At 41.6% G+C, this 21,362-nt stretch overlaps 1 long non-coding RNA gene across 14 annotated transcripts in view; it reads left to right on the forward strand.

The window, feature by feature from the left end:
- The window catches only part of LOC143649999 (uncharacterized), a 99,431-nt gene that overhangs the window by 13,469 nt on the left and 64,600 nt on the right, over positions 1 to 21,362 (forward strand). For 9 of the 14 annotated variants that reach the window (XR_013159302.1, XR_013159306.1, XR_013159310.1 and 6 more), the window contains 3 exons: positions 4,127 to 4,192; positions 5,061 to 5,252; positions 6,352 to 6,499. This is a non-coding gene — a long non-coding RNA (uncharacterized LOC143649999). Of the gene's footprint in view, positions 1 to 4,126; positions 4,193 to 5,060; positions 5,253 to 5,330; positions 5,468 to 6,351; positions 6,500 to 21,362 lie in introns of all 14 variants that reach the window. The other 5 variants (XR_013159299.1, XR_013159300.1, XR_013159303.1 and 2 more) reach the window with 3 other exon arrangements.

Genomic DNA, 21,362 nt, shown 5'->3' on the forward strand with positions numbered 1-21,362 from the left:
TAACTAGTTTGTTGAGATTTTTTTAAATGGTTTTCCTTGTTTGTTCCAAACGGAGTTTGCCAATTTTATCTGGCAAAACCATAGGTTTTCATACCTCATCCCATATTGAGTCTGTCCCAACTCTGAGCAAAGCTCCTGGTTTTCACAGCCAGCCCAGTGCAGATAAAACTATCTTTGTGCTGACTGAGCTAAGAAGGGGGGGGGGGGGGGGGGGAGGGAAGGGGGCTGGGTAAGCCACAGTCTCTAGTAGTTTTAATGAAAAATGACCCTCCCTTTTGTTTCTTTTGTAGATTTTGTTTTGTGTTTTAATTAACCTTTTTTTTTTTTTTGCATGGGCAGGCACCGCAAATCGAACCCGGGTCTAGGCATGCGAGAGAACCCTGCCACTGAGCCACCGTGGCCCACCCTTAATTAAGCTTTTAATTTTAGAGAATTGCAGATTCACATGCAGTTGTAAGAAGTAATAGGGGGAGAGATCACTGTATTCTTTACTCAGGTCCCCCCACTGACACATCTTAAACAACTGTATTATGATGTCAGAACCAGAATATTGGCTTTGAATCCATCACCAGAAAAAACCTTCATGTTGCCCTTTTAAAGCCACGCTTACTTCTCTCCCACCCCACCACTTCCTAACCTGTTCTCTATTTTTATAATGTTGTCCTTTTAAGAATGTTATACGCATGGACTCATACAGTATGTAACTTTTTTTTTTTTTTGGCATGGGCGGGTACCAGGAATCGAACCTGGGTCTCCAGCATGGCAGGTGGGAACTCTGCCGCTGAGCCACCATCGCACCACCTAGAATGTAGCTTTTTGAGCTTAGCTTTTTTTTTTTTCTCCACTCAACAAAATTCTCTTGATTTATTCAGATTACTATGGGTGTCAGTAGTTCATTCTTTTTTATTGCTGAGTAGCATTCCATGGTATGGATGATACTCACTCTGGAGAACATCTGGAATTTTTCTATTTTTTGGTTATTATGACTAACGCTGCTATGAACATTCATAGGCAGGTTTGTACATGAACACAGATCTTCATTTCTCTGGAAAATGCCGGCAGTACAATTGCTGGGTCATGTGGCAGTTGCATGTATAGTATTTAGGAAACTGCTAAACTGTTTTTCAGAAGTGCTTTACCAGTTTACATCCCTACCTGCAGTGTATGAGTGATACAGTTTCTCCACATACTCGTCAGCATTTGCATTATTGCTTTTTTTTTTATTTTAGCCATGTTGTAGTGATAGTTCATTGTGGCTTTAATTTGCATTTTTTTGCTATTAGCTAATGATGTTGAACATCTATTCATTTGCTTATTTGTTTTCTGTATATCTTCTTTTGTGAAATGGTTCTTTATGCCTTTTCCCCATTTTCTAATTGAATTATTTGTTTTTATTGTTGAGTTTTGAGAGTTCTTTATTCTATAAATTAGCCTTTTGTTGGATATACAGTTTGCAAATATTTCCCCCCAGTCTGTATATTGTCTTTTTAGCATCTTAACAGTGGCCTTTGCAAATCGAAAATTCTAAATTTTGCTGAGGTCCAATTTATCAATTTCTCCTTTTATGGATCAGGGTTTGGGTATGGAGTCTAAGAACTCTTTGCTTGGCTCTAGGTCCTGAAGATTTTCTCCTTGGCTTTTTCTAAAAATTCTGTAGTTTTACTTTTTGAACATAAGATGTGATCCATTTTAGCTAATTTTTGTGTAAGTGGTGAAAACTAGGTCAAAGTTCTTTTTTAATTGTTATTAATTTTTGCTCATGGATGTACCATTGCTCCAACACTGTTTGTTGAAAGCACTCTCCTTTCTCCATTAAATTTATTTTGTAATTGTTTAAAAGCAATTGAACATATATGTGTGGGTCTATTTATGTGTTTTCTATTCTGTTCCATTGTCTATGTTTCTATCCCTCTGCCAGTACCACATAATCTTGATTACTGTAGCTATATAATGTATTGAAATTGAGTAGAAAGATTCCTCCTCCATCATCCTTATTTTTTGAAATTATTTTAACTATTCTAGTTCCTTTGCCATTTCATATAAACTTTAAAGTACTCTTGTCAATATCTACATAAATATCTTGCTAGGGTTTCGATGAGAATTGCATTAAACTTGTACATCAATTTGAGGAGAATTACCATCTTTACTTTGCATCGTCTAATACATGAATATGGGATGTCTTTCCATTTATTTAGACCTTTGATTTCTTTCATTAGCATAATGTAGCTTTCAGGATACAAGTCCTATAAATGTTTTGTTATGCTTACACCTGAGTATTTCATTTTTTTGAGCACTTTGTAAATGTCCTTATACATTTAATGGTCATTGCTAGTTTAAACAGATGCATTGCTAATTTAAACAAATACAATTGATTTTTTTAGGTTTACCTTATATCCTGAGACCCTGCTGAGCTCACATATCACTTCCAGGAGTTTGGAGTAGATTCCTTGGGATTCTCTGCCTTTGGCCAATTTCCATAGCTCTGAAATGGTTGTTTTTGCGCCTTTCATCCAGTTTTGCACTTACTTTTTTTTATGGGGAGGATTCATTGGTCTCTTCACACTACAATAAGCCAGAAGTCGCTCCTCAGTTTTTACTTTGTTTGGATTAACGTCCTTCCAATTCTGATTCCCTGTTTTAACCCACTGGTAGGACATTCCAGCCCAACTGAAGGACACAGCCTTGTCCCAGGGCTGTAAGGAGGTCCCTCCAGTCTTAGGTTGTCTCTAATACCACCTGCCCATTTTCTGTGGTCCCTGCAGGGCGAAGCTCCTGCTCCAGAAATCTTTGGTGAGGCCGTAACCACTTCGCAGTTCTCTCTGAAGCCTTCCCACCTGTCTTCCAGTTTCTGGCAATCTCTCTTTCCCACCTTGCATCTCTTTCAAGACGCTCTTCTTGCCCCTGGCCACTGACTTCAATTGCTCTGGAAATGACTCCTGCTTTCCACTCTGCAAAAATCCTTTTCCAAGAAATTACAAATCTTGGTTTCCTGATCGAAATGAGGGGTAGGAAAAATACAGGGTGCATTAACACAGTTTAAACTTTTAGCATATTACTTTGTGGTGGTGATGAAATACCAGAGTGACTGAGGTCAGAAAGAAAGACTTCCTAACATTTGTAGAGCATTTGCTTTCTTTAGATGCGTAAGGAGTGATAGCTTGCCCCCAGAAAGGGACACGATTCCTCCCTTCAACGTCCTCCTGCCACGGCTTGGGTGCAAAGGTCTGTATTTGGGAAGTTTGTTAGTGTTACAGGCTGTATGACTTAGCTTCTGCTGATATCAACTGGTGTGTGAATAGTGGGGACGGCAGGCTTCCAAGGTAAACAGCAATTGTTGTGGGGAAGGCAGGACGGGCGTCTGCTGGCTGGACTTCAGCTGGTTGCCCGCCTCCTTGCAGTTACTGCCCCAGGGCCCAGTCGGTCGTGGGTTCCCCTCGGCTCTGCTGGAAGCTCGCCCAGGGCTGTGGTGAGCCCTCTGCCCGCCCCATATCCTTCAGCCTGGGCTTTGGCTTCTTTGTTTTCCCTTCCCATTTGGGGATCAGGCATCTTGGGTGACTGAGGGGGCACCTCCAGCCTCCACTCCCACATTGGGGTGCCAGCAGAGAGGAGGACAGGATCCCTTGCCTCCCTCCTGTGATTTACCCCCATCAGTCCACACCTCAGGTTGTGTTTTCTAGGCAGTAGGAGGCAGAAGATCTCTGCAATTTACTAGAAAAGAAAGAGAGGACTAGACTAGGCTTTTACAACTTGCAGCTCTCCAAATTCACCTTGATCATATATTCTTGTGTACTTTTTTTTTTTTTTTTTTTTTTTTTGCCATTTCCTCTACCAAAGAGGGGCGCCTTACTCCCCTTTTCTCCTGGTAAAATTCCTACCTATCTGTTAGAGCCCATTGTAAACACCATCTTTCCTGGGAGGCCATCTCAGTCTCCCACTTACTCCTTATAGTTTTTTTTTGTCTCTATCTCTTTCATAGAACGTATCATAATATTTTGCAGTAAGTTGTTTACCTGCAAGTAAAGTGCAAGAACTGTTGTTTTTTGTTTGCGGTTTTGGATCTAGGACAGTGCCTGACACATATCAGTGGTAATGATAATAATAATAACTTTTATTGTATGCTTACCAGGTGCAGCGTACACTGCTAAGAGCACAACGTACATTTTATCATTGAGTCCCCACCAGCATTCTAAAGGTAAGCATTAGTGTTATCCTCGTTTGTGGATGAATGAAATATCAGATTTAGGGAGGTTCTGTAACTTGCTTAAAGTCCCATGGTACTGAAGAATGGAGCTAAGATTTGAACTCAAGATTGTGCAGCTCCAAGGCCAGTGTTTTATCTATAAGTTGCACAGCCTTAAGAGCTATGTTTTTAATGCATAGCTGATGAGTGATTCTCAGTGGGGGCCCAAACAGTCCCTCCATTCACAACTGAGTGTGGCCTCTGGTGCCGAGGCTGTTTCCTTCTTCGTGCACTGGGCTGTGAGATGGTAACTTTGGCCCAGCGTCCTCACTGCATACGGCGACTTGCCTTTCCTTTTGGGTGGCAAGAAAGATCAAAAGATGCTTTGGGGAGGCCTATAGGGAGGGATCCCTGACCAGCTTCACATTAGGGGCGATATAGTACTAAGCTGGTCAGTACTAAGCTGGTATTAGTCCCTTACTGCTAAACCCTATGGCTGGTGGTCTGAACAGACTGCTTTGCACCTGTTCTGGTGCATTAAAGGCCCCTGAGGTGAGCCTACCCCTACCTTCCCGGGGTGTCTATAGGGTTGAGGCTGGGAAGTGTTAGGGAATCCAGTGCTCATAAAAAAAAGAAAAAAAAAAAAGAAGAGAGAATTCTTTCCTGATATTCAATGCCTAAACTTTTATGTGAAAACAAGTTCTGCTTTTAGGGTCTTTGCTTGATTGAGACTTTATCTCATTTCATTTTGTTTACTGGGTCTCCTTTCTCTCCTTTTCTGTATTTAAGTAATTCACAGCAATTCTATAGCCCTTTCCAGGGAATTTCATGTGGAAGACACGTTGACCTTTTTCATTTTCAAATCATTCTAAATGAACAGGCACGCGGCGAGAGCCTCCCCTGCTAAGGCACAGAGAGGGTAAGAGGCGACTCATGCTCTCACGGACTTCGCCCTGCTTGGCTGTGGGACGAACATGCATCCCAGGACTCCTATGGGTTAGGTGCCTACAGGGGTACCAGGGAAGGCGTCTGAGAGCTGAAGGGGATTGCAGCTACCTCTCACAGAGATCTGGTGAGCACATCACAGCATGGGTAGCTTTTAAGCTACTGCTAAGTAATGAGTAGGAATTATTTTTTCGGGATTCCTCAGGTGAACTTGGGGAAGAGAATTTCAATTTAAAAATGACAGCACCAGCAAAGATGGGAAGCACGGCCTGTTCAGGGCACGATGAGTCATCCTGGGAAGAGATACAAAGAAGAGAAATGAGGCCGGAAAGGAACCATATTGTAAGGCACCTGAAAGTACTAAGGGATTGCATTTCCTTCTCTAGCTAATAGGAGGCTGTGATGGGTTTGCAATGAGGACCTGTGCAATCTGAGCTGGAGATGAGAAACCAGCAGGAGACTGTGGTTGCAAGAGCCAAGGGTTCATCACACATCCCCTGAGGGCCCAGTGAGGGTGAGGCCCCCCGTGGGGGGCTGGGGTTCAGGGCCTGCAGCCTCGAGCCAGGCTTCCGAGGCCCTCACAGTACAGTGAGCAGGCGGCACCGCCTTACAGATGCCATCATAAGTGTCTGCACCAAGGGCCCGAGGAGAGGAGGCACGGTGCCTCTGGGGAAGGGGGCATCAGAAAAGCAGAATTGCTGCTTGAGCTGAGATGCTTTATGTACCAAGGGCAGGACAGTAAGGGAGGAGGCAAGCTGGAGGAGAGGGAGCAGCAGGAAGAAAAAGGTATGGAGGCGTAAAAACAACATGGCAGGTTAGCAGGACCTGCTTGTTTTGATTTTATAACACTTGATATACTCACGGAAGCTATACTTGTTTGTTGTAGAGAGGATGTCAAGCACAGAAAAGCAAAAAGAATAAAACTATAGTCCCACTACCTAGAGATCATCATTTTAAAAATTAGGTGAACGTCCTCCCATTTTAAAGTGATTGTGTACGTCTGTTCTTAATGTGCGTTTGAATGAGAATAAGTGTGTGTATAAAGGTATGAAAGTGTATGGAAGGATAAATGTATCAAGATTTGTATCTTGATAATCTCTACTTGTATTGATGCCCTGCTTTATTAGCTTTAGGAATGAAATAAGGGTGTGTTTCTTCAATGTTCAAACACTCTTGACTTTGAATGCTTAATAGCCCCATCTCACAGGAAGTCTCGTAATTTCTAGGATGACTCATGGAAGCCCTAAATATTCCTCAGCTGGTACTTATGGCGGGGCTGCCCCTTGCCCACTTAAGGCATGTCCGGTATCTAGATCACGGAGGGGAAATCTGGATACAGTGTTGATTCCAACTAGAATGGAAACTCCTCCTCAGGTAGGAACCCTGTCATTTTTGCCCCCTGTTTTCCCCCCAGTTCTTCAAACAGTATTTGTGGTATTACTAATAGTTATAATAGTAGATATTCAATAAATATGCTGAATGAATAGAAACATTCAAACCTCCACTCATTCATGCAATCAACCTTTATTGGGCATTTTTGATGTGCTGAATTCTGTGCTAGGGAGTAGAGGGGCAGGGGTAAACGAAATGAAATTTCATCTATAATGAATGTAATTTAAAAATATCTATTTTTTTTTTTCTGTATGCTGTATGGCAGGGGTCACATCTCATTCTTTTTCCATGTGACTCTGCCATTATTGCTGCACCATTTGTTGAATTTTTGCTTGTTTGTTGTTTGCCTTGTTTTTGGGAAGTGCGTGGGTGGAATCGAACGCAGGTGTCCTGCGTGGCAGGAGAGAATTCTGCCACTGAACTACCCTTGCACAGCCTTAGGGTAACCATCTTTTAAAAACCAACTAATTGGGTTCGATTCCTGGACCATGTACCCCCCCCCCCCCAAAACAAACAAACAAACAACTAAGCTTCCACAGGAGGCAGTGAACTTCCCAGCATGGGAGATATTCAAGAAGACATAGAAAGACCACACACCGAGGCTGTAGAAAGAATTTCTGCTTTGGGAGGAGTATGGGACTAACTGTAATGACCCTTCCAAATGAAAAATTCTGTAATTGATTACCCTTTAGCTAATTGCTTCTAACTATGCATCATAATAACCAAACTGATCACAGACGGGCCCTAAAGAGAATACAATTACAAATAAAAACCAAATGTTCTGATGTAGGGATCCAAATGCCTACAAGTGAGATTTATTGAGCAGCCAGCAGGATGTTGCTCTTGATAAGATCCAGATAACTTTTAAATAATGACATTTAGAGAAGCATTAATTTCAGACTGTGTTGAAATATTTGTTATTTAATTCAATCCATTCAACCTCTGTACTCACAAACAAAATAGTCAAGAACCGAAGAAGATAATTAAAACAAGTTTTTTTGATAAGTCTTTTTTGAGAAAGTCTGAAGGTCCTGGACTTGGCTCATTGTTTGGAAAAGCTGACTTAAAGACTTTAACAGAATAATTTCAATATATTTGTCTTATAGACTTGGATCCAAAATTCATTTATTTGTTGCTTCATTCAAGAGATATGGTAGGGATAAAAACAAGTACATAATTGAGCAGCCACTACGTGTACGATTTTGAAGACTTTGCAATACGAATAATTCCAACAGGAAAATGAGACAATCTATCACTTATTTTAACAGTCTTTTTTAAAATAAAAAATTAAACCATGGATTATAGTTAATAGTATAATTATAAAAAGTACTTTTCAACAATTGTAACAAATGTACAACACCAATGCAAGGTGTTGATAATAGGATGGTATAGAGAATCCTGTATTTTAAAAAAAGTTCATTTTGTTACAAAGAAAAAATCATCCACTAATGGAAAATTAAAAAAAAATAAATGGAAGTAGAAAGAAAGGCCACCCATAGTTGTATCACTTAACAATTGCTGTTAATATTTGTATGATTTCCTTTTAGTGTTTTTGTACACATGATTTTAACATTATTGCAATAGTGCTGTAGATATTAGTTTGAATTTTTTTAACTCAACAGTTAATAATGCTTTTCCATGTTGCTTTGTAGCAATCATTTGTAATGTATACATGATAGCCCATTAAATTATATTTTCCATCATTTCCTTAATTATCCCATGCTAGTTGGATATTAAAATAGCTTCTTTTAAAAGGCTATTATAAACAGTACTGTTATATATTTTGTTCCTAAACTGTATTCCACATTTGGGGTTGTATTGTTAGCATGGGTCTGGTAGTGGAATTGCTGGATTAAAGAATGTGAACCTTTTTTAAGGATCTTAGCACCGATTGTCAACTTCTTTGCCATAAGCGCTGAAGTTGTACTCACTGGCACCTGTAACGCAGGAAACTGCGTGTTTCCTGACTCCTTCACCATTGTTTGGTATAATTTAAAACCTAATCCTTGGACAGGCTGGTAGAAATTTCTTAGCTTGGTGGGACTGAAACTTCATTCCCTAGAATTTTAACATACGTACCTTGGCTTTCCTTTGTGGGTGAACCTTAAATATAACTATTTTGAATTGAAAAAGAAGTGTAACATATAAGTTGTGTTTAAACAATACCCAAGTGGATTTTTTAAAAATATTATTTGATCAGCATAAATAGTATGTTAAATAATTAGGGTCCAGATTAGTGGTTGGATATTCAAATGGTCAGAACCTACAGTTGTGGCCCTTAGCCTAAATAGCACACTTAGTTTCAACCAGAACTAAATAATTACTTGGTTGCTATTTGTTTGATGATTTTTTCAATGGGGGCAGGGGTTGTATCTGTCTAGTTTATCACAATATCTCTAGTGCTAGCATACTGCCTGGGGAAGGTGTGGTTTTCAGTGCATATATTTTGAGTGATCAGTGATTCATTTACTGGGGAGGTATGGGTAGAACCATTCATCCATTCATTCATCTATCCATCATCCCCTATCTTGTTGAATGCCTGCCATGTACTGGACGCTGCAAAGCCTCACAAATACAGGGTTAGGCAGATGTGACCCTGCCTGGGTGGAGATACTGGCTGACAGGTGTAAGTAGGACTTACAGCAAAGTCTTTATTGACCTCTTCTGAAGTTCTCTTGCGTGGCATTCTGCTGTGAAGACCATCCCTTTGTGTTAAGGCCTTGTTCCTTTAAATTATAAATGTGCTGGGGGTAGGCTTGTCAGTCAATAGCAACTTAGGGTGACCTAGTTTATCAGGTCTTGGGGTAGGAAGAGCAGGTCATACGGCTGGGGCAGGACATGGTCAGGAAATAATTTTCTCCTTTCTCTACACAAGGAGGCCCTCGGCCTTTGGGAGACAGGGGTGCCATGGCAAATGTGCTGAACCGGCTGAATCTCTTACCTCCTAGCTGTGTTACAACGGTCACCTGACCCAAAGCTCTGAACCTCAGGTTCCTTAGCTGCACATCATAGTAGATGATGCAGACCAGGTATGAAAGGGCTTTGCATCCCATACCACCACCTGCTCTCTTCTCAGACCTGACAGCCATGCACAGACCTGCTGCTCTGCAGATGGTGTCTCCTGTGCAGGCTCTAATCTAGGGGAAGCCCCTTGAGCCTTGTGCACAAGGTGCGATGACATCAACTGTGCCTTCTCTTCCCTCTTCTGGGGGCGCTAAGGCTAGTGCTGAATCCCCAGCAGCTACAGGCAAGGGGAGGTTGCGCTGGAGAAATGTCAGTTGTTGAGGGAGAGACAGGGCTTGAACCAAGTTCCCCTTTACACAAAGCTACCCTGGACCAGTCCTCCTGGTACCCTGCAGCTCACTTTCTGAGGGCTGTACCCAAGTGCCAGCCCCCTGACCCTCAAGGCCATGAGCTTTCTGGGAGGCGGCCTATAGAGTCCTGCCATGTGCTGTCCTGTCCAGCAGGATCTCATTCTGGGCCACAGCTTTGTCACATGGGCAAGAAGACAAGGAGATCCTCCCTCCTGCCTTGACTCACCTGGAAGAGCCTGAGCTAAAACCACAGCTGCTGTTGGGGATCTGGAGTCACCCACAGGCAGGGTAAAGAGAGGCTGGAGTAGAGGCCTGTCTTTGCATCTCCCACAGCTTCCAAGGAGTCCCAGTTTCTGTCTCCTTCTCCTTGTAGTTCTCACATGGTCTCCTGGTGAGGAGGCCTAGGATGGAAGAGAAAAACACAAATAAACAAGAGGCAAATGGCTCTTTCAGCTGGTCCCAGGAAAAGAGCGTCTCTCATACCTCAGGGCAGGTGGGGGAAAGGTAACTTTTGATTGCTGCATTCCTAAGGAAAGCCGGCATCTTAATCCATGTGGTTTTACCTTTCAGTACTGCTATGGCCATTAAAAAAAAAAAACTATAATATAAAAAATGAGGTTGGGATGTTTGAAGAAATGAGTTCTGTTTGTTGACTATAATTCTGGACTCAAAGAAATAGTTCCTTACTTGTGTAAAAGTTTTTATTCAATATTAACTTCACTCAGTATTTTTAAAAGACAAAGCATTTGAACATTGTATTTCACATTGAGATATGAAATAGGTAGGAAAGATATGTTCACCTTATGTTCATCTTAAGAGAGAATCTCAATTCTTTGCTTTAAGTTTTCTCTTGAGGACTGTGGTAAAATGAGCCAAGTCTGAGCATAACAGAGTTCCTGACAGATAGTAAATTATTAATAAATGCTAGCAGATGAGTCCCACTTCCCTGTATATAAACTCTTGTGAAGTCCTGTACTTTTCCTTTATAGTATTAATGACAATCTCTAATTTTATGTACGTATACAGAACTTGTCTAATGTCAGTCCCTCCCACACCCTTTTCAGGACGGCAGAGACCACGTATGTTTTGTTCACCATTTTTTGATCCTGTCTGTGGAGACACTCAGCAAATAAGTGCTAAGTTAACGAATGAAAAACTGGCCTTAATGTAGCAATTCTACACAATTATGACCCATGGCCATGAAACTTTTCTGCCCTGGTTGCCTAATCAACCAACTGGGAATAATAATATATCCTTTCTGCCAGATCAGTTCCCTCTCCTGTCATTTGGGACCTGTCATTGTTTGGAAAATGTTTCTCTTCCCAGAGAGCTTCCAAGCTGCTGTGGACCTGGGAACACCCTCCCAGAAACTCCCTCCTGCCTTTGCCAATTTATCCCCTTCTTACCAATGAATTCGTTGGAAGGAGGGTGTTCCCTTTGACGAGACCCAATAAGAAACATTAGGAATTCATCCACCAAACAAAAGTATCAACATTTCCATAGTATGGAGGAAAATAAGATAAAGCTACTATTTCAAGGAACCCTTAGAAGCCTTTGAAAGACCTCCTTTTGGGTCATTAATCATTTGTGTAAGAACTTTTGTCAAACTCCTTTGCCATGCATGAAGCTGGGCGCTTGGAACACACTAATTTACAAGCTGCTCTGAGCGTGTTGGCATACGATGATGAGAGGACCCCGTGCGCGTGAGCTGTGGGAGGCAGGCAGGCTGGCTGAGCAGGAAGAGGCTTCCTGATTTCCAGTGAGTCTTGCAGAACAAAAGCAAATTAGCCAGCAGAACAAGAGGTGTTGGGGGGTGAGGGTGGGGGTGGCGGGTGGGGTGGAACAAGATAACGAAAACCCTGAAGGCATGAGAACCCCTGGCAATTTTGGAATCTATCTCTGCATGTTTTCTTAGGGTGTGTGCCTGCTTTCATTGTTACTATTTGTTCTCAATAATGGCAACAGTATATGGTGACATCTGTTCCAGGTGAGAATAGGCTTTCTCTGTCCTTCCAGCAGCTGTCTCACTTGAAATGCCTGTAGGGGTGGTCACCCAGTATGTTTTTGAGAAAACGAATTCCTGGTCAGCTGACATCAGTGGGAGAAGGCAGCTTGTTTCCAGCTACGTCCTGAAACAAGGATCCCAAGAGAGCACTGCGATTTCACATTTATGATTCATTTCAGGGTCTTTCCAGTTTTTGCCAAGGCTCTGCCAAGAGAGGTGGGAACTAGGGCTGGGAGAGCTGGGTGGTCTGACTTTGGGTGGGTAGGTGGGTGGAGGGTGTCCCAGAATCTCAGAGTTGAAAGGGGCTGAAATGTGCAGCGAGACCAACTTCCCAGATATTGGTGTCCACAGCCTCAGTGGAAAAGTCCAGTGGGCAATGCTCGTGGAAGCACGAGGCCTTCGCTAGTTTGGGTTCATTTGTCTTGAGGGTGGGGAAACACACCTTCTGTTCAGCTTGTTTCTCAGCGCAGCAGACTGACTTGTTTTCCTTGCAAAACTAGTCTGCTTAAGATGACATTGATTCTGCTTGTCAAATGAGGCATAGGCAAGGTTTTATTTACAGGTGAAAAACAATAAGGCTTAGATTTCTTTTGAGATCATTTTGTTCCAACCTGGAAGGTAAAGCCTCTTTTTCAACTCAGACTAGGTTAGGGCTTTGTGGTCCTTTGTCATAATGAAATTATCGATGACCTGTTTTCTCATAAAGGTTCCCAACAGGCTCCTCTGCAGCAATGATTTCTGTTCCAGACAGCTAATGTTTGTATTTCTAGTTTCTCCCTATAAAGTAAGCAAGAGCAGATACTTTAAGGATTTAAAATATTTAAACAAACCTAATGAGGTTATATGACCACTTAATCTCGCCACCCAAAGGTTCTTTGCTCTAGTTTAGCCATCTCAGGATTTGGAGTACTGAGAGAATTGCTCTATTATTTATCTCACATCTTTTCAAACTTCCTGTCTCCTCCTTAATTGAAACCAAGACTGAAAGGGACTTTCAGGATGATTTAGCCCACCCCTGCATTTACACTTGAGAACACAGGCACAGAAACTTCAAGTGTCATCAGCGCTTGAGATCACACAGCCATTAAGTGGAGGGACAGTCCCAAAAGCCAAGCTTGTCTGTTTCCCAGCTCGGTGCTCCACCCCCCACCCATGCTGTCTCCATTCCGAAGTCCAGCCTTGGGTATTTTATTGCATTCTTTCCCTCAAACCTTCATCACTTTGTCACCAAAGCACGGGCTCTTTGCGTAGATGGTACTTGAGAAAAACATTGCCTAACTATTTACTTGAGTTATGTGTCAGCTTGCTGGAAATGCACTAAAAATATGTGTGGAAACACTGCAGGACAGTTTTAAAAGGAATGGGGCAGTCACATCATTCATTCTTGAGCGGAAAGAAGAAACCAAGCATGTTTTCAGGTTCTAGCATGGCACCTCACACAGAGGCTAGAATTCTTGTACTGTTTGTACGTCATGCTACAAATAGGGCATCACCAGTAAGCTGCTGAAACCCTGGATCCCTTGGGTTTAAAAGAAAGCATTTGTACTAACCGAGGGAAGAACGTGTAGTCTTTGTAATTTTACTCAAGTAAAACACGAGTAAAATACTCCACAATACTACCATTTATACCTAAATACCAGATGGGGTGCCCCTGTCATACTGTCCAAATGTTGACCCATTTAATCCTCACAACAGTCCTAAATAGTAGAATTTATATTATTCCCAACTCGATGAATGAGAAGAGTGAGGATTTGTTACTTGGCTTGAGGTCACAAACCAGTAATTAAACCCATGGTGATTATAAACCCCCCCAATCCAGAAAAGACGACATCTGGCCTCTGTAGACATGAGTGTTCCCGGGAACGAAGGCCACTTGACTTTGAGCTCTGTCTACTGTGGGATGCTAACCTCCGTTCTCCATAGTTCAGACTCCTAAAGGGGAAAGGAGAACACTTGTTCATTTCTTCCTTCTACTGTTCCCACCTCTACATCCTATTCCATGAGAGGGTGAGAAAGAAGGAGAGGAGCTGCAGCCATCTTCATCTCCCTTGTTTGACACCAGGCACCACAGTTACGGGGACAGTCTGGAAAACATGGCTGGCTGGGCTGATGCACAAGGCTCAAGTTTCTCGGCACTGGGTTTGGAGCACCTTGTTCTAGGGAGGACAGAGGGATGCTGTTTACGAACACTGATTCTCTGAACTCATTCTAATGACCTTTGGAAAGGTCACTCTCCATGGGAATAAAATTATGGAGGTGAAATTTTTTTATCCTCTACACATGTCTGGGTCAAATTTATTATTGCCAAATGCAGCAAATATAAATTCCTCTCCCATGATCTGTATAGAAGTATTCCAGGAACATCTCACTTGTGAAGATAACACTGTTTTTTTCTGGTGCCAGATCAATAGAAAAATGTGCCACCAGATAGTGAAAGTATTTAAGCAATATGTGCCTAGCTGTTGGATTTTATTTTATTATTATTGTTTTGGTCTAACTTTCATCACATCCTTTTCAACAGAACTGAAGACACTCCCTGTTCTAAGGAAATTTGTGATCTAATGATGCCATTTGGATGTCACTGGTTTTTAATTTTATTTATTTATTTTTATTTTTTAACTTTTCATTATATTTATTGTATGCTTATTGTATAATAGAACATATATACAAAGCAAAGAATGAATAAACCAATAGTTTTCAAAGCACTCTTCAACAAGAAGTTATAGGACAGATACCAGTTTGTCATGGGCAACCATATCATCATCTCAGATGTCACTGGTTTCTATTATGGACATTTTGCAAATCCAAAAGAGAAGGTTAACTTATGATTTAATCCAGATAAATAAAAAGTCTACCAAGAAAAAATAAGGAGGAGCTATAAAATGTTATGGAGATTTATTTTTCTTACAGTTTGTTGTTTTTCTCTCTGTAGGGAAACTGTTTTTGTTGTTGCTTTACATAACAAAAAGACAATATTGTCAAGAGGCAGAAAAAAACCTTTGTGACTGCTTTGTAAGGAACAATGGCCACTTGAAAATGAACAAATCTCTCTCTTTTTTTTTTTTTTTTTTTTTTTGCATGGGCAGGCACCAGGAAATGAACCCGGGTCTCTGGCATGGCAGGCAAGAACGCTGCCTGCAGAGCCACTGTGGCCCTACCCAATATCTCTTAAAATTTAAGAAAACTTTGGGTGCTCTGAGTGAATAAATGAGAGGCAGTAAAGAGCTAAGTAGGTAAATAAGTAAACTCCATTCCACAGTTAATCTTGCAGCAGAGTGCTCAATTACTTAAGGAAGTAAGAAAATGTTTCAGAGGTAAACAGAGTCCATGTGAATTTACCCAGAAGTTTCTATCAGAGCAGTCAGGAAGTAGAAGAATTGGATTCTTTCGTACCATCTGAATTGGCTGAAAATCCACTGACCTGCTGGTTCCACTAGTGTGGAAGGCATCACTTTTCCTTCTTTCCTCCCCAAGCCCTTTTATAATTCTCATGGAACCTGAAACTTTCAAGCCAGTCAAAGTCAATTATCACTCAATCTGAAGGAAAAGGTCCCAGGTGCCTCTCAAGATCTCCTCTGCCACATGGAAGAAGAGGGAATATTTCTTATCTTGACCAATTGCTTCTAGTCCATTTGAGATTTAATAGCCAAATGTGAAAAATGGACTGAAAAGTGAAGTGAGCATCTAAATATTGTTAATCTAAAAAACTGACATTTTAAGAGTTTGTGCTTCTATTCTAGGGTGAACATGGAAATTTACCTTTGGGACACACTAGACATTTGATTTTGGAAGAAACAGTTGGGTGGCCATTGTGCTGGCCAGTATGGTGGGAGTTGGCCTTGTGGCCCCATTTCAGAATGAGCAGGGGGTGACTTTTGTCCACTGCTGCATCTCCAGCACCTGGAACAGTGCTTAGTGCAAAACCAATACTCTATAAATAGTTGTGGGAATGAATGGATGCTTGATCTAAAGAGACAATTCTCTTGTGCTGCCAGGATGGGTGTGTGGGCATTGAAAATGTGTTCCTAGAACCTTGCATTGGAGCATGAAATGCATGTATCTATAGAAGCAATATCATATATAGGGAGTTACTGAAACTCTGCTCTTGGAACCATGGTTATTTAGGCATGTGCCTCTTGACCTGAAGCTGTCATTAAATTCTATGATGCTCTTTCCATGGGAAACTGTATCCTGAGTCCTAAGAATTAACTAATAAGTGACCTCAGAAAATAAAAACTTGACTAAACTTTGATGCAACTGTGGTTGTTTTGCAGTTTGTCCACAAACGAGGCATTGCTAGGAGCCCTGAAATGAGCTTTGTTCTTGTAGCTCATTCCTAGCAGGAAGGGTGGAGTATCAGGAATGTAGTCTTGGAGTTTATAGACTGCCCTATGACAGCCATGACACTTCCTTAAGTAGCCCAGGATACTCAGAGTATCTCAAATGAACCAAGGAGGAGCCTTTCCGGGTATAGTACTATCACCAGATGTTCTGGCTGAACAGAGCGTAACCCAGAAACATCATGGTGGTTCACCTGCAACTGCAAAGCTCAGTAAGCTGCAGAAGGACTAGAGCAAATCAAGGTGTCATCGCAGAAGACCGTAGTATTGGACAATGGTGCTGTTAAATCATCTCAGACCCATCACATACAGCAAACAGCACTGCCGCATATTGATCTGAGTTTGAAGGTACATTCTCATTGTGAACCTTTTCAGGTATCCCCGTTTGCTCTCCTGGAGGTTGAGGTTGGGGTTGGTGTGAGCAGGAGGCAGTCTCAGATGATATCTATGTTGAGGCCACAAGCCTGGCACCTTGTTCTCCTGCATGAAGACCCAAGAACTCCAGGAGAAGGTGGAGAGTCTAAGGCTCTCAGGCCATAAGGTGGGCTCACCCTGATAATATCAAACCTTGGATGATATTGGCTCTGAGAGTCTGCCAAGAGGACAGACTCTTGGACTAGTGACCATTCCAAGGCTGATGCTCATTGATCCTATTGGGTCATGTGGTAATGAATGAGCCAATGGCTGTGACCTTGAATGGTCAAGCCTGAGTCAAGTAACCACTCTCAAGTCCTTGGATTGAGAGAGGAGGAGAAGTAGTTCTCCAAGAAAAACTGAGCTCCTGTTATCCAAAGAGAAGGACATGGATGCTGAGCTGCAAAAACATCCCAGTTCCACACTTTCTAACCAGGCAGTATGTGGCTGTGTAAATCAAAGCCAGAGCTTACACAAGGCACCAGCCAGCTCAGGCCTTCACATACCTGCCAATATTCCTAGAAAGTGAAGGATTTTCCCTGATCTGTTCTAGAACATTTCTTAAGCAGTGAATTACACTCACATCCTCGGTTCCGGAAATTAACCACGTGATTAACAAACGTATAGACCAAAAGCTTTGAGGAAGACTAAAAGAGCTCTCTCGTACTTGTTTGACAAATACAGGAGGCATCATTTTGCATAAAGGAGGAAATGAGGCAAGAGAGGAAATTATGGTGTAGGTTTTTTTTTTTTGGCAGAAAAAAATGATTCAGCATCTGCGTTAATATATAGTTTCATGAAAATTCAAGTGATTTCCTTTATTGTGATATTATTAGATGACTGACATTTTTCTTTTTACCACTTTCTGCACTGTGAGTTGATTTAATCTTGGGCTCAGACTGTTGTCCATTAGGTAAAGTCCTTCACGTTCTTCAGTGGCACCCCTTTGAAAAATCTTTCTATTTTCTTTTAGGGAAACATCTTTTGTCTCTGCCTGGTCAGTGTTTCACTCCTTTTTGTACATGCTCGTATGGTAGCACGTTGCACTGTGATTTTTTTGTTGTTTGTTTAAATAAGAGTTCCCGCAGCTTTTTGGGGTTTAAAGGAAGTCTCTTGACTTCTCTGAAACCCAAACTGAAGTAATAACTGCTCCTTCCACTAGGCGTGCTGTGAGAATTAAATGAAATGAGATAATGCCTAAGGGCACTTAGCACCGCACCTGGAACATAATGAGAGCTCAGCAAATATTTGTGGTTAGTATTTTTATATTTATCTTAATTAAAATAATGGTAATAATAATTATTACGGATGTGTTCATCAGTACATCAGTACTGATGTGATGAACTGCTTGAGTGCAGGGACTGCTCCGAGGTCTAGAAAAGTGGATACCACATAGTAGATAAGCATGGAAAGAAAGAAGTGAGAGAGGGAAGGAGAATAAGGGAAGGGAGGAAGAGGTGGAAGGAAAAGGGCAGAAAAAGGAAATATATAGAAAACAAAGAAGGTAACACTACCAGATTTCTCTAGAAGTAGCAACTCCAAGCAGCCAGAGTTATCCTGTCTATCTAGAAGGGATCTTTAGACCTTTCATTTTATAGAGGAGGAAATACAAGGGCCAGGAAAGGTTAAAGAGCATGTTTTAGATCTCAGTGTTGGCCCCAGTGGGACTGGGGCTGCTCCTCACAGTCCTCGCTGCTGCCTGGATTAGTTTCCTTAGCAAATGCATTTTCTCTAGCAAATGCCGGGGTAGCCACATGGCCGATAAACCCTGGCTGATTTCCTAGCACTGAATAAATAGAGCTTCCTATTTCCTACCCACTTCTAGATGGAGATTGAGAACATGGGTCCTTGGAGGGAGTTTAATGGTATTTGTATCTTTTCAATGTCTCTTATGAGAGCCAGAACGCAGCCATTTAGAAGGAACACAGTACTGATCTTAATTTGGTAGGGTCCAAGGGCCCAAACCTTATCCCCTACCATAATGGGAATTACTGACTCTAATTTCAAGAGTCAATTTTATGAGGCAGCTAAAGAAATACAGTGTATGTCCTTCTTGAATATAGCTTACAAAAACTACTGCCTGTGCTGAGAAATAGGTAAACAATTGGCAGACCCAAGACTAAAGAACGGCGTCTGAAGTTCAGAGCGGAGAAGTATCAAAAAGGAAACCCCACGCCTGTGTTTGAGTGAATCGGGTTCCTTGGAAGTGAATGAAAGATCATAAGGAGACTTGAAGGTGGTGCTTGGGAGGGGAGATGAGAATGAACTTGAGGTATGAGAGCCAGGCTGGGTATAATGATGTCTGTAATTTACTACTTTATCACAGCAGTGTGATCACATGTATGTGTTCCGGATTACATTATTTCCTAGGTACAGTCATTCTCCTAATTGGGAATTCACAACCTAGGGTAGAAAGCCATCTTTCTAATTAGGAAGCCAATGCTTCAGGAAAAGCTACAAGAACTTCTATGATCTCTATTCCTGATCAATGGCAGAGGCTTTGTTGATTGGCAAACTGTGCTAGAAATGGGTTTTCATTGATAAAATTAGTGGCTTTTTAATCAGCAATAGGGGTGCTACAAATGGGATTTCATTAGTGAGGGTAGCAGTGATAAAGATATGTGGATTTTGTAAAAATTTTGGAGTGCTAGTCTGCCCTTTCTTGAACAGAGTATAAAAATCTAGCTCTATAGCTCTTAGACATGGAATCCTGTGAATTCAGAAGATTATAGTTGCTTAATGCCTATCATAAGATTAATTGAATTCTGCCCTTAGAACACTGCCTTATTTTCCAGAAATGACGATATGATATCAGAAGCCATAGCAGCAGTGATTTAACTATGATGGGCCAAACCCAAGACAAAAGCCAACATGTTAAAAATGTTAGTTATCCAATGCTGCCCAATAAATCACAGCAAAACTTAGTGGCTTATAACAAAAACAATAATTTATTATCACCCATGGTTTCTGTGAACCAGGAATTTGAAAGCAGTTCTGACTTGAGGCTCTCATTAAGCTGGAACTACAGTTATCTAATGGCTTGACTGGGGTTAGAGGATTCGCTCCAAGATGGCTTGCTCACATGGCTGGCAATTTGGTGCTGTGTGATGGAGGGAAGCCTCAGTTCTCTCCATTGGGCCTCTCTCTGTGGTCTGGGATTCCTTATGACATCCTCATAACAATGTGGTTGGGTTCCAAAGGCAAGCATCCTGTAGGACAGAGAGAATCAGGAGGAAACTGTATCTTATTTGTGAAGTAGCCTTGGATGTTGGTTTAGGCACAATCCCCTGCCTGAATGTGGGATGCTAGACATATATACATTTCAATATATAATCACTTTGTCTGCCATGTTAAGAATTGGACTGAAGGACAACAAGGGAGGAAGCAGGAAGCTATTTCAATAACTCATATGAGGTATGATGATGAAAGGTTGGGCCAGGTGGTAGCCAAATGGAGGTGGTGAGAAGAGGTCAGTTTCTGGATATATTTTGTTACAATTTGCTGACAGATTGGAAGTTGGGAAGGAAAGAAAGAGAGGTGGCAAGATGACTCCAAGGTTTTGGGCCTGAGCAATTATAAGAATGATGTTTCAGGTTTTTACTGCTGCTTAACAGACCATTCCCTAACGTAGTGGTATAAACAATGCAATATTTATTTTGCTCACAAATCTGCAATTTGGGCAGGCCATTGAGGAAACAGCTTGCCTCTGCTTCACTTGATGCCAACTGAGACAGCACTGAGGTTGGGGGCTGACATCATCTGAAAGTTTGCTCGCTAACATATGCTGATTACTGGCTGGGACCGTAGTTGGGGGCTGTAGTCGTATCACCTACATGTGGCCTTTCTATTGGCTGCTTGGCTTCCTCACAGTGGTTGGCTGGGTTTCCAGCTTCCAATGGTGAGTGGCATGAAAGAGAAAGAACAAAGTAAAGGTTATATCAACTTTTATGACCTAGACTTGCACATTTTGTGTCATTTCTACCACACACTATTCACCAAGGCAACTACAGACTTCTTAACAGATTCAAGGAAAGAGAAATAGACTCCATATTTAATCGGTGAGTGCCAAGAAATATTGTTGTGGAATCTACTTTTAGAAAATAAAGTCTGCCACATGTGGAGTGGCTATTTGTTGACATGAAAACTGCAGGAGAAGAAAGTTGAGTTGGAGTGAAATCAGGAGCTCAGTTTGGATTCATTTTAACTTTGACTTGCCCTTAGACTTCCAAATGGAGAAGGCGAGCAGGCAGGTAGATATATGAACTTAGAGGTCAGAGAGAATCATCAATGTGAAGTTAATATTTAAAGTCATAAAGTCAGATAATATGACCAAAGAAGTGAGTGAGGTAGATAGAAAAAGGTAAGACTAAAAGTCCAAGACTGAGTCTTGGGCATGCCAACCTTTAACAGTAAGAGAAATATGGGCAAAGAAGATTGAGAAGGAACAGTTAAAGACATGGTATATGGTGTGCTGGAAGCCAGGTGAGAAAAGTGTTGAAGGAGGAGAGTGGACTCAATGTTGTTCTGGTAAACAAACACAACAGGTATTCATATCCTAACTCAGGTTGTTAGGCTCAACCAATCCAAATTCTACTCCCCTCTTCTGGATTGGAAGCTTCCAGAGGTCAGGTCTGTTAGCTCTGGTCATTTCTGGACCCTTTAAGGAACTATCCTCAAATAGTTCCCCCACAATAGGTATTCAATTAACGAGGATGAACAGAAATTAATAAGAAAAGAGATACCGTATAAGATTAATTCCTTTAAAAAGGACC

Source organism: Tamandua tetradactyla, chromosome 11 (genome assembly GCF_023851605.1).
Source record: "Tamandua tetradactyla isolate mTamTet1 chromosome 11, mTamTet1.pri, whole genome shotgun sequence".
NCBI classification, from domain to species: Eukaryota; Metazoa; Chordata; class Mammalia; order Pilosa; family Myrmecophagidae; genus Tamandua; species Tamandua tetradactyla.